General features: G+C 37.4%; 1 protein-coding gene across 1 annotated transcript in view; it reads left to right on the forward strand.

The window, feature by feature from the left end:
• ciita (class II, major histocompatibility complex, transactivator) overlaps positions 1-12,778 on the forward strand; it is a 52,784-nt gene that overhangs the window by 2,120 nt on the left and 37,886 nt on the right. The gene's annotated exons all lie outside the window — the stretch shown is intronic.

A 12,778-nucleotide genomic window follows, 5' to 3' on the forward strand; every position in this document is an offset into this window, starting at 1 on the left:
GTAGGTGGGAAGCGGTGTATTGCGGCAGGTATTGTGCTGGATAACGCACCCCCGCCGTTGAATGCACCCCTTGACTGGTGTGCCGGATAACACAGCCGGTGTTTCATTGTTTACATTCCCGGAAGATGACAGTCAAGCTTTACCATTGGCCTGTGGAGAACTGGGACAACAGAAACTCTTACCAGGAGGACTTTGAGTTGGATACGCAGACAGGGTACCGTGAGTATGCATGCAGCTGCGGCTTCCAAACATTTGATCGCTTGCCCGTACGTGCGTGCCGCTATGTGCATGTCACGTACGTAACTTTGGGGACTTTGGGGAAATATATGTGCTGTATGAACTTTGGGGAGGTGAACGGTACTTTGGGCTGTGGGATTGAGTGTGTTGTGCAGGTGTTTGAGTTGTATTGGCGGGTTGTATGGACGGGAGGGGGGAGATGTTTGTTATGCGGGATTAATTTGTGGCATATTAAATATAAGCCTGGTTGTGTTGTGGCTAATAGAGTATATATATGAGTATATATATGTCATATATATGTCATTCCCAGCTGAATATCAGGTCCCACCTGCCTCTCACAGCATCTTCCCTATCTGAATCGCTCCCACTGCCCTCTAGACTTTCCTCATCCACGAATCTTTCATCCTCGCTCAAATTAATGGGGAAATCGTTGCTTTCTCGGTCCGAATCGCTCTCGCTGCTAGTGGCCATGATTGTAAACAATGTGCAGATGTGAGGAGCTCCACAACCTGTGACGTCACGCTACTCGTCTGCTACTTCCGGTACAGGCAAGGCTTTTTTATCAGCGACCAAAAGTTGCGAACTTTATCGTCGATGTTCTCTACTAAATCCTTTCAGCAAAAATATGGCAATATCGCGAAATGATCAAGTATGACACATAGAATGGACCTGCTATCCCCGTTTAAATAAGACAATCGCATTTCAGTAGGCCTTTAAGAGTGAGTATGAGTAATTCAGTGCGGCCCCTTTAAGTGGCCGTCAGGAGATTCTCCCAAAGGTGGGGGTTTGTTGTTCCCGCCATTTTTGAGGGTGTGTGAAGTAAGCGTTCATTCATTCTAGTTTTGAAGGAATAAATGACGCACACGTTTTTTTTGTGTGTCAAACGATACTTAAAGTTGTCTTGCTTTCACGCTACAAGCGCAACAATATATATATGTATGTATGTATATGTATATAGATGTATGTATGTATATATATGTGTATATATATATATTTGTATATATATGTATGTATCAGTGACGTGCAGTCACTAGAGGCAGGTGAGGCGGGGCCTCACCTGCCATCATGGAAAGAAAAAAAATGTAAAAAGAAAAAAATATATATTGAATTGTTAAATGTATCCAGTGATTATATTATAAAGTTATTTTCCATTTAACTTCACCAGTTTTAGATTATTTTTATTCAAAATCGCTGAATTTTCACATTTGCCATTCAAATACTGAGAAGAGACGGTGCGGTGAACAGCAGCCAGTCGAGGCACGTCACTCAGTGCGTCAACATGGACGGACTCGGCTAACTGCTGGTCTGCTGTGCAGTGACACCGTATTGCTATATGAACTATATTATACATTTCCATAGTTTAGTTAGCTGAGATATATAATGTACAGTGTATTTTGTCAACAACTGTATGTGTGTAACGTATTTCTTGTGCTGAGTGATCATAAAACGGCTGCAAAAGACGCACAGGCTGAGGCTCGCCTCCTGCACCCCCGCCGTATAATGCACGGCAACCCCTGACGGGAGTGTTATATCAACTAAAGCCCACACTTAAACTTTCCACGTGCAAGATTGAATCTATTTTAAAAAGTTATTTCATAAGAAGCCAAAAAGTGCAAAAACAATAATGTTCATGTTGGAGGAGTTGTGAATGACTGCTGGGCCACAACATTAGGTACACCTGCAGACTGCAGGTGTACCTAATTCACAACTCCTCCAACACGAACATTATTGTTTTTGCACTTTTTGGCTTCTTATTAAATAACTTTTGTAACCTATTTTTATGGGCTTTCCTCTTTGTGATGTTAAGTTCCTGTTATGCGCTGTTATACAGTATATGCCTTGAGCTCTTATTTTGAAGGCGCTAAGAGCGGAAGTGATGTCACGTTGCGGAGGTTTTTGAAAGAAGGTAAATAAAGTGGTCCTCGTGTAAACTGGAGCCTCCGTGTTTGTTATTTTGTAGTTTCATACAGAATAGGCGACATTTATAAACCCTCGGTTACACTTTTTTAAATAGATCCAATCTTGCACGTGGAAAGTTGAAGTGAGGGCTTTAGTTGATATAACACTCCCATCAGGGGGTTCATTAATCCAGCACAACAGCGGCGCATTTATAAGTAAAGGTAAGACCATAATAACGTTTTTTTATTAAATGTGCTTTTTTGTGTGCTACAGTTTGTATGTGTAAAGTTAAAGTTAAGTTAAAGTACCAATGATTGTCACACACACACTAGGTGTGGTGAAATTTGTCCTCTGCATTTGACCCATCCCCTTGTTCACCACCTGGGAGGTGAGGGGAGCAGTGGGCAGCAGCGGCGCCGCGCCCGGGAATCATTTTTGGTGATTTAACCCCCAATTCCAACCCTTGATGCTGAGTGCCAAGCAGGGAAGAATGCTGGTATGAGCTTTTAAACATAACCCGTTAACTGCTGCCAATCAAATGGTGAATAAGATACTCTTTAGGGTTCATATGTTTGTAAATCTGACTGTGATGAAGTCAGTGCCTCACCAGCCATCAACCTCACCGCACGTCACTGGTATGTATGTATATATGTGTGTGTGTGTGTATATATATATATATATATACATACATATATACCTGTATATATGTGTGCGTATATATATATATATATATATATATATATATATATATATATATATATATACATACATACATACATATACGCATATATACACATATATACAGTCGCGATCAAAAGTTTACATACACTTGTAAATAACATAATGTCATGGCTGTCTTGAGTTTCCAATACTTTCTACAACTCTTATTTTTTTGTGATAGAGTGATTAGAGCACATACTTGTTGGTCACAAAAAACATTCATGAAGTTTGGTTCTTTTATGAATTTATTATGGGTCTACTGAAAATGTGACCAAATCTGCTGGGTCAAACGTTTGCTGACATGTCCCTTGGCAAGTTTCACTGCAATAAGGCGCTTTTGGTAGCCATCCACAAGCTTCTAATCAACCAAAAATGTCACGACCTCTGCAGACCCCATAGGGTTCATGGACCCCGTTAAAGACCTGTGCTCTAACATAAATGGATCATACTTGTATCACACTTTTCTACCTTCAATAAGCTGTAGTTTTACTTGAGTAGAAGTTTTGTTTGGGTTCCTCCCATCAAATGACAGACTGAAAAGGTTATGAAGCAGAAAGGGTTAATTCATTTAGACATTCACTCTTATCTGGCGATGTTGCACCGTGCCTAGACACTTTTGGTCTTTTGGTCTACGTCCCACCTTAAATGTGCCAGTCTCAAAGTGCCTCGCCTATTGCGCAAGATGCAAAGCATCCACTTTTGGGCGAAATTCTCATGCTTTATCAGTATCACGCTTCCGACAAGTTGTAATCCTGACTTCTTCACTTTGATTTAAAATAAAACATCTGCACAAATTGTTCTATTACTTTTTGTTTTGTTGGTTAAAATGTATTTTATATTGGGCTCCTGAGTTAATGTTACATTTGAATTTATTAGCATTTATTGTGTATATATAAGTGTATTTTTTAGTATCAAATGGTTCAAGTTCTGTTAAAAAAACAAAAACAGTTAATGTAAGGTTTTTTTGATCGAGGCGCATGGTATTTGGGAACGGTCTGCCAAAAATAACAACGAAGAAAAAGAAGCGGGGTGGGGGGAAAGGAGTGAAATGGCGGACAGAAGAGATGGGAAACAAGCTCAACCTGTAAGTTAACCTGTAAGTTTTCCTCTCTCGTCTCCAAAAAGGTTTGTGTGGCAACAAACACTCAAATTGGAGCGCTGCCCTGTACCTTTGTACTCCATGTTTTACCCTTTTTTTGATGATTCAGCACCCAGTCATACTGTTTGGACCGCTCTTCTCTCCGCCTTTTTACTCCACGCCCTGCTTCTTCTTTGTTTTGGGTTTTTTTTTTGTGAAGGGCGCCATGCGCAAATAACAGATGGCCTTAAATTGACTCAATAGCACCACCAGTTGTTGCTGCTGTGGATCGCGCATATCACTGACAAAAGTTTTGACTTGAAGAAAATTGTTTTTATACTTGCCAATAATTTTTTTGATTGAAGAGAATTGTTTTTATACTTGTGAATCGTTTTTTTTTAATGGAAACATTTGTTTTATACTTGTGAATCTTTTTTTAATTAAAGAAAATTGTTTTCATACTTGCTATTCGTCTTGCAGAATTTTTTTTTCTTAATTAAAGAAAAAAATGGTATACTTGTTAATCGGGGGTTTTTATTAAATACAATTGTTTTTATACTTGCCAATCAATTTTTTTTTTGAAGAAAATGTTTTTTATACTTGTGAATTGTTTTTTTTACTTGAAATAGTTTTTTTTTCATACTTGCAAATGGTTTTTTTACTCGCAGAAAAAAATGTACTCGCAAATCGTTTATTTGAAAAAAATGTTTTTAATACTTTCATTTTATACTTGCAGAAAATATTTTTCATACTTGCCAATTATTTTTTTATTTAAAAAAACTTTTTGTACTTTAAATCGTGTGTTTATTTGAAACAAAATTGTTTTATACTTGCAAATGTTTTTTTTAATTTGCAAAACAGTTTTTGTACTTGCAAGTTGTTTATTTGAAAAAAAATGTGTTTTTAATACTTTCAATTATTTTTGTACTTGCAGAAAATGGTATTTATACTTTCAAATTGTTCATTTATTTGCAGAAAATATTTAGGTTTTTTTTTTTTACTTGCGAATCATTTTTTATTTGAAGAAATTCGTTTTTTTACTTGAGAATCATTTTTTTAATTGAAGAAATAGTTGTTTTTTTTACTTAGAAATCGTTTTTTTTTTTACTTGCAGAAAAAATGTTATCCTTAAAAATTGTTTTTTTGCAGAAAATGTTTTTGTTTTTACTTGCAAATATTTTTTTTATTGAAGAAAATAGTTTTATACTTGTAAAAAAAAATGTAACTAAATAATTATTATTTTATTCGAGAATTTCTTTTCCAATTGAAGAAAATTGTTTTTATACTTGTGAATCATTGTTTTGATTAAAGTAAAACATTTGTTTTACTTGTGAATCTTTTTTTATTTGAAAAAAAAAAAAGTTTTATGCTTGCAAATGTTTTTTTTACTTGAATAAATGAGTTTTTATACATGCAAATTATTTCTTTAATCGAAATAGATATTTTCAATACTTGCAATTTGTTCATTTTTCATAACCCTAGGGTTTTTAATTGAAGACAATCGTCGTTTTACTTGCTAATCATTGAGCGAGAGTAATAGCATTTGTATATGTTTGCATTGTTTTGGCAGTCGTTTCAATTCATAATGAAATTATTATTTGCTGTAAGTTCATATATATTGTTATGCAGAGGTGTACTTATAACAATTTTAGAGACAAATTATACTATTTAAAGTCGCGTGGGTGCAGAAATATTCAATATAAATATTCACTTAACACTCAGACAGTGTTGTTTGCTTCAGTCTTGATTTACCGGAAGTGAGTCTTTAGTTTTGGAGCAACAAAAATTTCTGCATAGAATTTTTCCGAACTGATTTTTTATATTTGTTTGTCCTGTCCAGCCACTCAGGAAAATCATATTGTTGATGTAGTAACACATAAATGACAATGAACCAGTGACGTGCAGTCACTAGAGGCAGGTGAGGCCAAAAAATGTAAAAAGAAAAAAATATATATTAAATTGTTAAATGTATCCAGTGATTATACTATAAAGTTATTTTCCATTTAACTTCACCAGTTTTAGATTATTTTTATTCAAAATCGCTGAATTTTCACATTTGCCATTCAAATACTGAGAAGAGACGGTGCGGTGAACAGCAGCCAGTCGAGGCACGTCACTCAGTGCCGCAACATGGACGTACTCGGCTAACTGCTGGCCTGCTGTGCAGTGAGACCGTATTGCTATATGAACTATATTATACATTTCCATAGTTTAGTTAGCTGAGGTATATAATGTACAGTGTATTTTGTCAACAACTGTATGTGTGTAACGTATTTCTTGTGCTGAGCGATCATAAAACTGCTGCAAAAGACGCACTGGCTGAGGCTCGCCTCCTGCACCCCCGCCGTATAATGCACGGCAATAATGTTGTGTCGTTCGCGAAGGATTCGTTCGAACGAACGAATCTTTTGAGTGAACATACTGAACCGAATCACTTCATGAACTGATTCGTTCCTTTCTCAGTTCAGTACGTTGAGCTCCGCCGCGGCCATGCCGGTGTTGTACCGAAATCTGTTACCCATCAGAATTTGTGACTCCAGGGGGCGATGTTCTCATGGCGTTTGTTTGATGGTTAAACGGCAAGCCCAAAGAGGAGGCGAAGAAGAACGCTAGCGTAAATGGCGTAAACTATCGTTGTCAGAATTTCAGCATTAATAAATTACACATATTCTGGAAATCAATGATTTACTTTCATTATAGTATGAGTCCATTGTATCAGCTGTTGATTCTCTCTCACACACATACATTTTCCGGATTAAAAGCTATCATGGAATGAAACGTCAGTTGTCAGAATTTCAGCATTAATAAATTACACATATTCTGGAAATCAATGACTTATTTTCATTATAGTATGAGTCCATTGTATCAGCTGTTGATTCTCTCTCACACACATACATTTTCCAATATAGATAAGGCTATACATGCACATGCATGCGGTTGTTCTGTTTGTTATGGCTGTATATGTTCCATATTCTTAAACCAGTCACCTAAATTACAATTTCCTGCCCTTTTTACACCCCCCCTCCCTTCATCTCCATTCAGTTTTTCTCATTTGGACCCCCAGAATCAGGACGCACTAGGGTTACATTTTCCGGCCGTCGGCGTTTTGCCCAGTCAATTAGGCGTAAATGTATGGCATTTCACACTATTAGGAGGTGGCGCCTTACCAAGGTACTTGAAACATTTGGCTTTATCCAGTTTGAAGCCCACCTTCTAATTTATTAGCGGATTTTGACTCCAATCTAAATCATGGAATCAAGCACCTATAGAGAATTGTTGGAATACCTTACCGAAGGGAAAGTACCACCAAATTCCAAAAAATACGAGCGCTTCAACCTGAAAAGAAAAGCGGCAAACTACATTGTGGAAGGCAAGTTATGGTACCTAGCATCGCACTTGATGACCACCCCAACAAATGCCAAATTGTCTCAAGAGGTTCAACGACTTAGTATTATTAGAACAAAATGTGATGGTGTTAATGTATTTAAAGAAAAACAGAGCATTCCCTTTCTAAATTTACAGTTTTACATTATACTAACTACAGCATAATTCAATCCAATCCAATCCAATCCACTTTATTTATATAGCACATTTAAACAACAAAATGTTTCCTAAGTGCTGCACAACAATATTAAAAACAACATTCAAATACTATCTTGAGCTCCACCAATGACTGAATAAAAAAATAAAAATAAATACATATAAAACCAATATAAAAACAATATAAAATAAATATGATTAAAAACGATTTTAAGGGTGAAACCGATTAAAACAGTAAATAGAAATCAAAATGTTAAAACACAGAGGGCAACAGTGTTCAGTGTTTGTAGATTTTCATACTTAAGATGGACTCTCACCTAGCACGAGAATGCGGCGCAACTTTACTCAGGTGCATAAATGGTGTCTGAAATTGTACATATTTTAACCTAAATCCATGGAAAATTGAAGAAAAAGTGAAAGTAATGTTAATTTCCTTTTTTTGTTCCAAAAAACCCTTTCTGTATATTTTGGGTTGATGGCAGTTCTCTGCCTCATCGGATATTGACCCTTTGAGGCCGTGCCCATATCCTAGTTGATTGTGTGATGAATAAGATATTTTTTGTCGCGGATTTACTCATGTGTTTTGTTTTTTTGATGAATAAATAAACGGTCTCGGAGCCATGTTTTCATTTTATTAATTTAATAGTCTAAGAGTAAATCTTAATATACATAGATCCTTCATGAATGAATATACACTGCCCCCACGCCATTTGTGAGTTTTGCATTTAATTTGTATTGAATTAGGCCGCTCACTTTGTTAGGTGCGAGCACAGCAAGTAAAGCATTGAAATTTCTACAATAAACAAATACCATTGCTGCAATCTCTGGATTTCAAATCAGAGATATTTGTATTTCACTGTATTACTTTTCATTGTAAGAAATAAGCTTTCAATTAATGCTTTGATTTGTCATAGATGGCAAGCTATATTACCTCCGCCACAAAGGATCGGCCAAAGAGCTGAAAGTTAAAGTGGTGTGTGGGGCAGCTGAAGCAGATGCCATATTTAGAGAGTTCCACTCAAGTGACATTGGTGCACATTGTGGCCAGATCAAAACAAGGGATGCAATTTCCAAGAGATTTTACTGGCCCTCCATGACGTGTGACATTGAAAAATGGGTAAGATTTGGTTTTTCCTCATTTTTGCCTTTACAACATGTCTTGCCTGTCTTACTGAAAGGTACTGCTGCCTTGTCAGAAATAAATGGAATACAGTCCATCATTTTATTTATGAAGGGCACTTATGACTGTCCACTTTGAAGGACAGTCTGCTGGCTTGTCATAAAAACATTAAAAATAATAGAGCAATTTAAAACAAATTCTGAATGTCAAACAATTCAGATATTTTGGCCTTCATTGCTGAAATAAACAATTTGATTCCCAAGTATATATCAAAGAGTCTTTACCATTTTGGCCTATATACCCCATTCCCCTTTGTCAAACAATGAAATAACATACTCTGCACATACCCATACTGACATAACTTTTAAGCCGTTAAATATTTTGTATTGATCAATGTTTTCTATACTCAGGTGTCTGAATGCACATCCTGTCAACAGAAGGGCAGGGTTGACCTAAAGGCAGGCACAGAGTACAAGCCAATCAAGGTGAACTTCACCTTTTGCATTTTAATTACACAGCATGTATCCTTGGCGACAGGTGGGGTGGCTAGCACTGCAATCTCCCATGAAAAGGTGGCCCTATTCAAACTCTGGCAGGGATAAGGCCTCGCTGTTTATAGGTCAATCATTTGAGACTACCAAAGTCAAACTAGTTGTGAAGAATATGCAAATGTTGCCTAAATTTGCATGTCCCCGAACCATTGCCTCATAGCAGCTATAATTGTCCATGTGTTGGTGTGAGTTTTTGTGTGTTTACTCCACGCTAACATTGTTCTCCACTCTTCTCTTCAAGACCAAATGCCCCTTTGAGCTGGTCGGAATGGACCTCATAGGCAGGCTGGTGAAGACCAAAACAGGCAACCAATACATTTGTGTGATGGTAGATTACTGCACCAGATGGGCACAGGCATATGCCCTAAAATCTAAAACAGCAGAAGAAGTGACAGGGTGCATCCTCAAATTTTTCCATCAGTTTGAGGTTCCGCAAAGAATCCTGACTGACCAGGGCAAAGAATTTGTCAACAATGTATGCATATACCTTTTTGTTTGATGTTAGATACACAAACTTATGATTTAGTTTAGAATTAGTGTGTTGTACTTCTCACTGATACGATTGATGACTATAATATTGTTGATAGAATACTGCTTGACTTAAATTGTGAGGTTTAAAAGGACTAAACATGTGAAAGTGCTTGAAGCCTTAAATTACAAACTACTTTTACAGATCAACACAGAGGTTTGCCGGCTTTTGGGGGTTAAAAGAAGCCTTTGTGCTCCATACCACCCCCAGACAAATGGGTTGGTGGAGAGACTTAACTCTAGCATTCAGAGGTAAAAAAAAAAAAAAAAAACATGTCATTATAGCTTTGTTAATGATTAGAATTATAGTTGTCAGATATTTTTTCCATTAAGTCTTAGTTTCACCCAAAATATTCCAAACTTTTAGAGCATCTATGTTGTTTCTATGAAATGATTGTTTAGAGCCCTGGGGAAACTCGTGAAAGACAAGGCGAACGATTGGGATGATTATTTGGACGCAGTTATGTTCGGCCTACGCACCAAAAAACAAATCACCACAAAATTTTCGCCATACTTCCTCATGTTCGGAAGGGAGGCGTGATACCCTTCTGAGGTTGCAGAGAACTTCCAGGTTAACTCTCATTCATCTACATTTCAATTCCATCTATGCAGTATTCCTCCCTTGTGTAAGACTTCAATCCCAATTTGCCTGTACTACAGTGTATGTCTAGCATCCGTTTCTTCTCTGCCACAGGTTGATAAGTCTTTTGAGGAGCTATACGCAGAGGAAGAAGTGATGTTTGATCTACAACGGCAGGAGAAAATATTAGCCATTGTACAAAAAAATCAAGAAAAGGCTCATCAAAGAACCCAGGCAGCAAAAAACAGGCCTAAAACTCAATTTCTGCAGGTGGGGGACATGGTGTGGCTTGCGAAATGTCCGAAGTCAGCAAAGAAAAGGGGGAAAGCTTGACCCTGACTTCCTTGGTCCATTTTGCATAACAAAAATTCAGGGGAAAAGTATTGACCTGGTCAGCACAGATGGAAAGCCTGTGTATAAGGTCAATGCTGATCATTTAAGACAATATGTGGAGGAAGGCCCTAGAATACCGGCCAAATTGAGGACATGCTCCACAGATTCCCCTGCTGAAGCCACTCCAAATACAACCTCACCTGCCACCACAGCAGTTGAAGATTCTTCTGCACCTGCCACAGCCATCATCCCAAACACCAGTGAGACCACCTCAGCCACCTCTGGGTCTACCAAAAGAGGGATGACACCTGCCCGAGGATCCCATGGAATCCCTGCCATCTCACATAATCCAGAGCAATGTAAATGACCAAAAACCCATTTTAGAAACATTACTTCATTTAAATGTGAACACCAACATTTCATCCCCTCTTACATATCTACCACCTCTGTTTTTACCTCGCATTTCTAAAAAATAAAATCTTTCTGGCAGATATCAAAGAAGCTTGGGGAGGACAGGATTGTCACATTCTTCTGTCCAAAATTGGACGATACAAATTGTGGTATTGGGACATCAACTGACTGGTTTAAGAATAGGGAACATACAGTAAGGTCTCGAAATCTGACGGCCAAGTCACAGTTTATCAGAAAATGTAACCCTAGTGCGTCCTGATTCTGGGGGTCCAAATGAGAAAAAGTGAATGGAGATGAAGGGAGGGGGGGTGTAAAAAGGGCAGGAAATTGTAATTTAGGTGACTGGTTTAAGAATATGGAACATATACAGCCATAACAAACAGAACAACCGCATCTGCATGTATTGGAAAATGTATGTGTGTGAGAGAGAATCAACAGCTGATACAATGGACTCATACTATAATGAAAATAAGTCATTGATTTCCAGAATATGTGTAATTTATTAATCCTGAAATTCTGACAACTGACGTTTCATTCCATGATAGCTTTTAATCCGGAAAATGTATGCGTGTGAGAGAGAATCAACAGCTGATACAATGGACTCGTACTATAATGAAAGTAAATCATTGATTTCCAGAATATGTGTAATTTATTAATGCTGAAATTCTGACAACGATAGTTTACGCCATTTACGCAAGCGTTCTTCTTCGCCTCCTCTTTGGGCTTGCCGTTTAACCATCAAACAAACGCCATGAGAACATCGCCCCCTGGAGTCACAAATTCTGATGGGTAACAGATTTCGGTACAACACCTGTTTGAGTGGAACTGGCGCATTCTGTGACTCACTGAACCCTCGACGTCGGCGAACGACGCAGCCAGCTACTCATCATGGGGGCGGGGGGAGGGACTGAGCGAACGATTCGTTCACCGCGGATTAACGACATGAATCACTCAGTGAACGACAACGCTCTCGCTCTCTGCTCTGCTTGCCCCAATGCCGCGAGTGATTCTCCTCCCGTCGCGGGGATATGTTTCATGCCATTGGCATCCGTTCTCCATTCATTCTCCAAGCTAACGGCTAATGTTGACTCAAGCCACATGAAAACAAACACACACATTATCTCAACACATAAAGTTATGAGAGTAGAGGAGACAGAAAGAAAGTCAGTGCAGGGCAAGGCTGAGCAGCAGCGACGCGAGGGGGAGGGGCGGGGGGTAAAGTGTAGGGCAGGCTGTTTGAGAAGATTTAAAATAAAAATAATAACTAATGTATGTACATATACATAGGCTATTATTTATCTTGATTTTTATATTATTTAAGCTATTTATTTTCTTTTTTATTGCATATTTAAGTTGATATTTCCATTTTTATATTTTTAAATGTAAGCTTCAGAAATTTTAGTTTTAATGTTGGCTTTTCTGGCACTTGGTTTAATATTTGTTTTGTTTTATTTAAGGTAGCCTATTTATTTTCTTTTTGTTTGCACATTTATGACAAAGTTAATATTTTCTTTGTTATATTTTTAAACGTAGGCTACAGAACATTTAGTTTTTATGTTGGCATTTCTGGCTCTTAATTTATTTGTTTTATTTTGAAGGTATTTATTTTCTTTTTGTTTGCATATTTAAGTTTACATTTTCTTTGCTACAGAACATTTAGTTTTTATGTTGGCATTTGTTAAGGGTTTCTTAATTTAATATTTGTTTTTGCACTACACAAACTAGGCCTATTTATTTAACTGTTGATTGCAAGCATTTTAGTAGGCTATAACTATTTTTTT

Source organism: Nerophis lumbriciformis, linkage group LG24 (assembly GCF_033978685.3).
Source record: "Nerophis lumbriciformis linkage group LG24, RoL_Nlum_v2.1, whole genome shotgun sequence".
NCBI classification, from domain to species: domain Eukaryota; kingdom Metazoa; phylum Chordata; class Actinopteri; order Syngnathiformes; family Syngnathidae; genus Nerophis; species Nerophis lumbriciformis.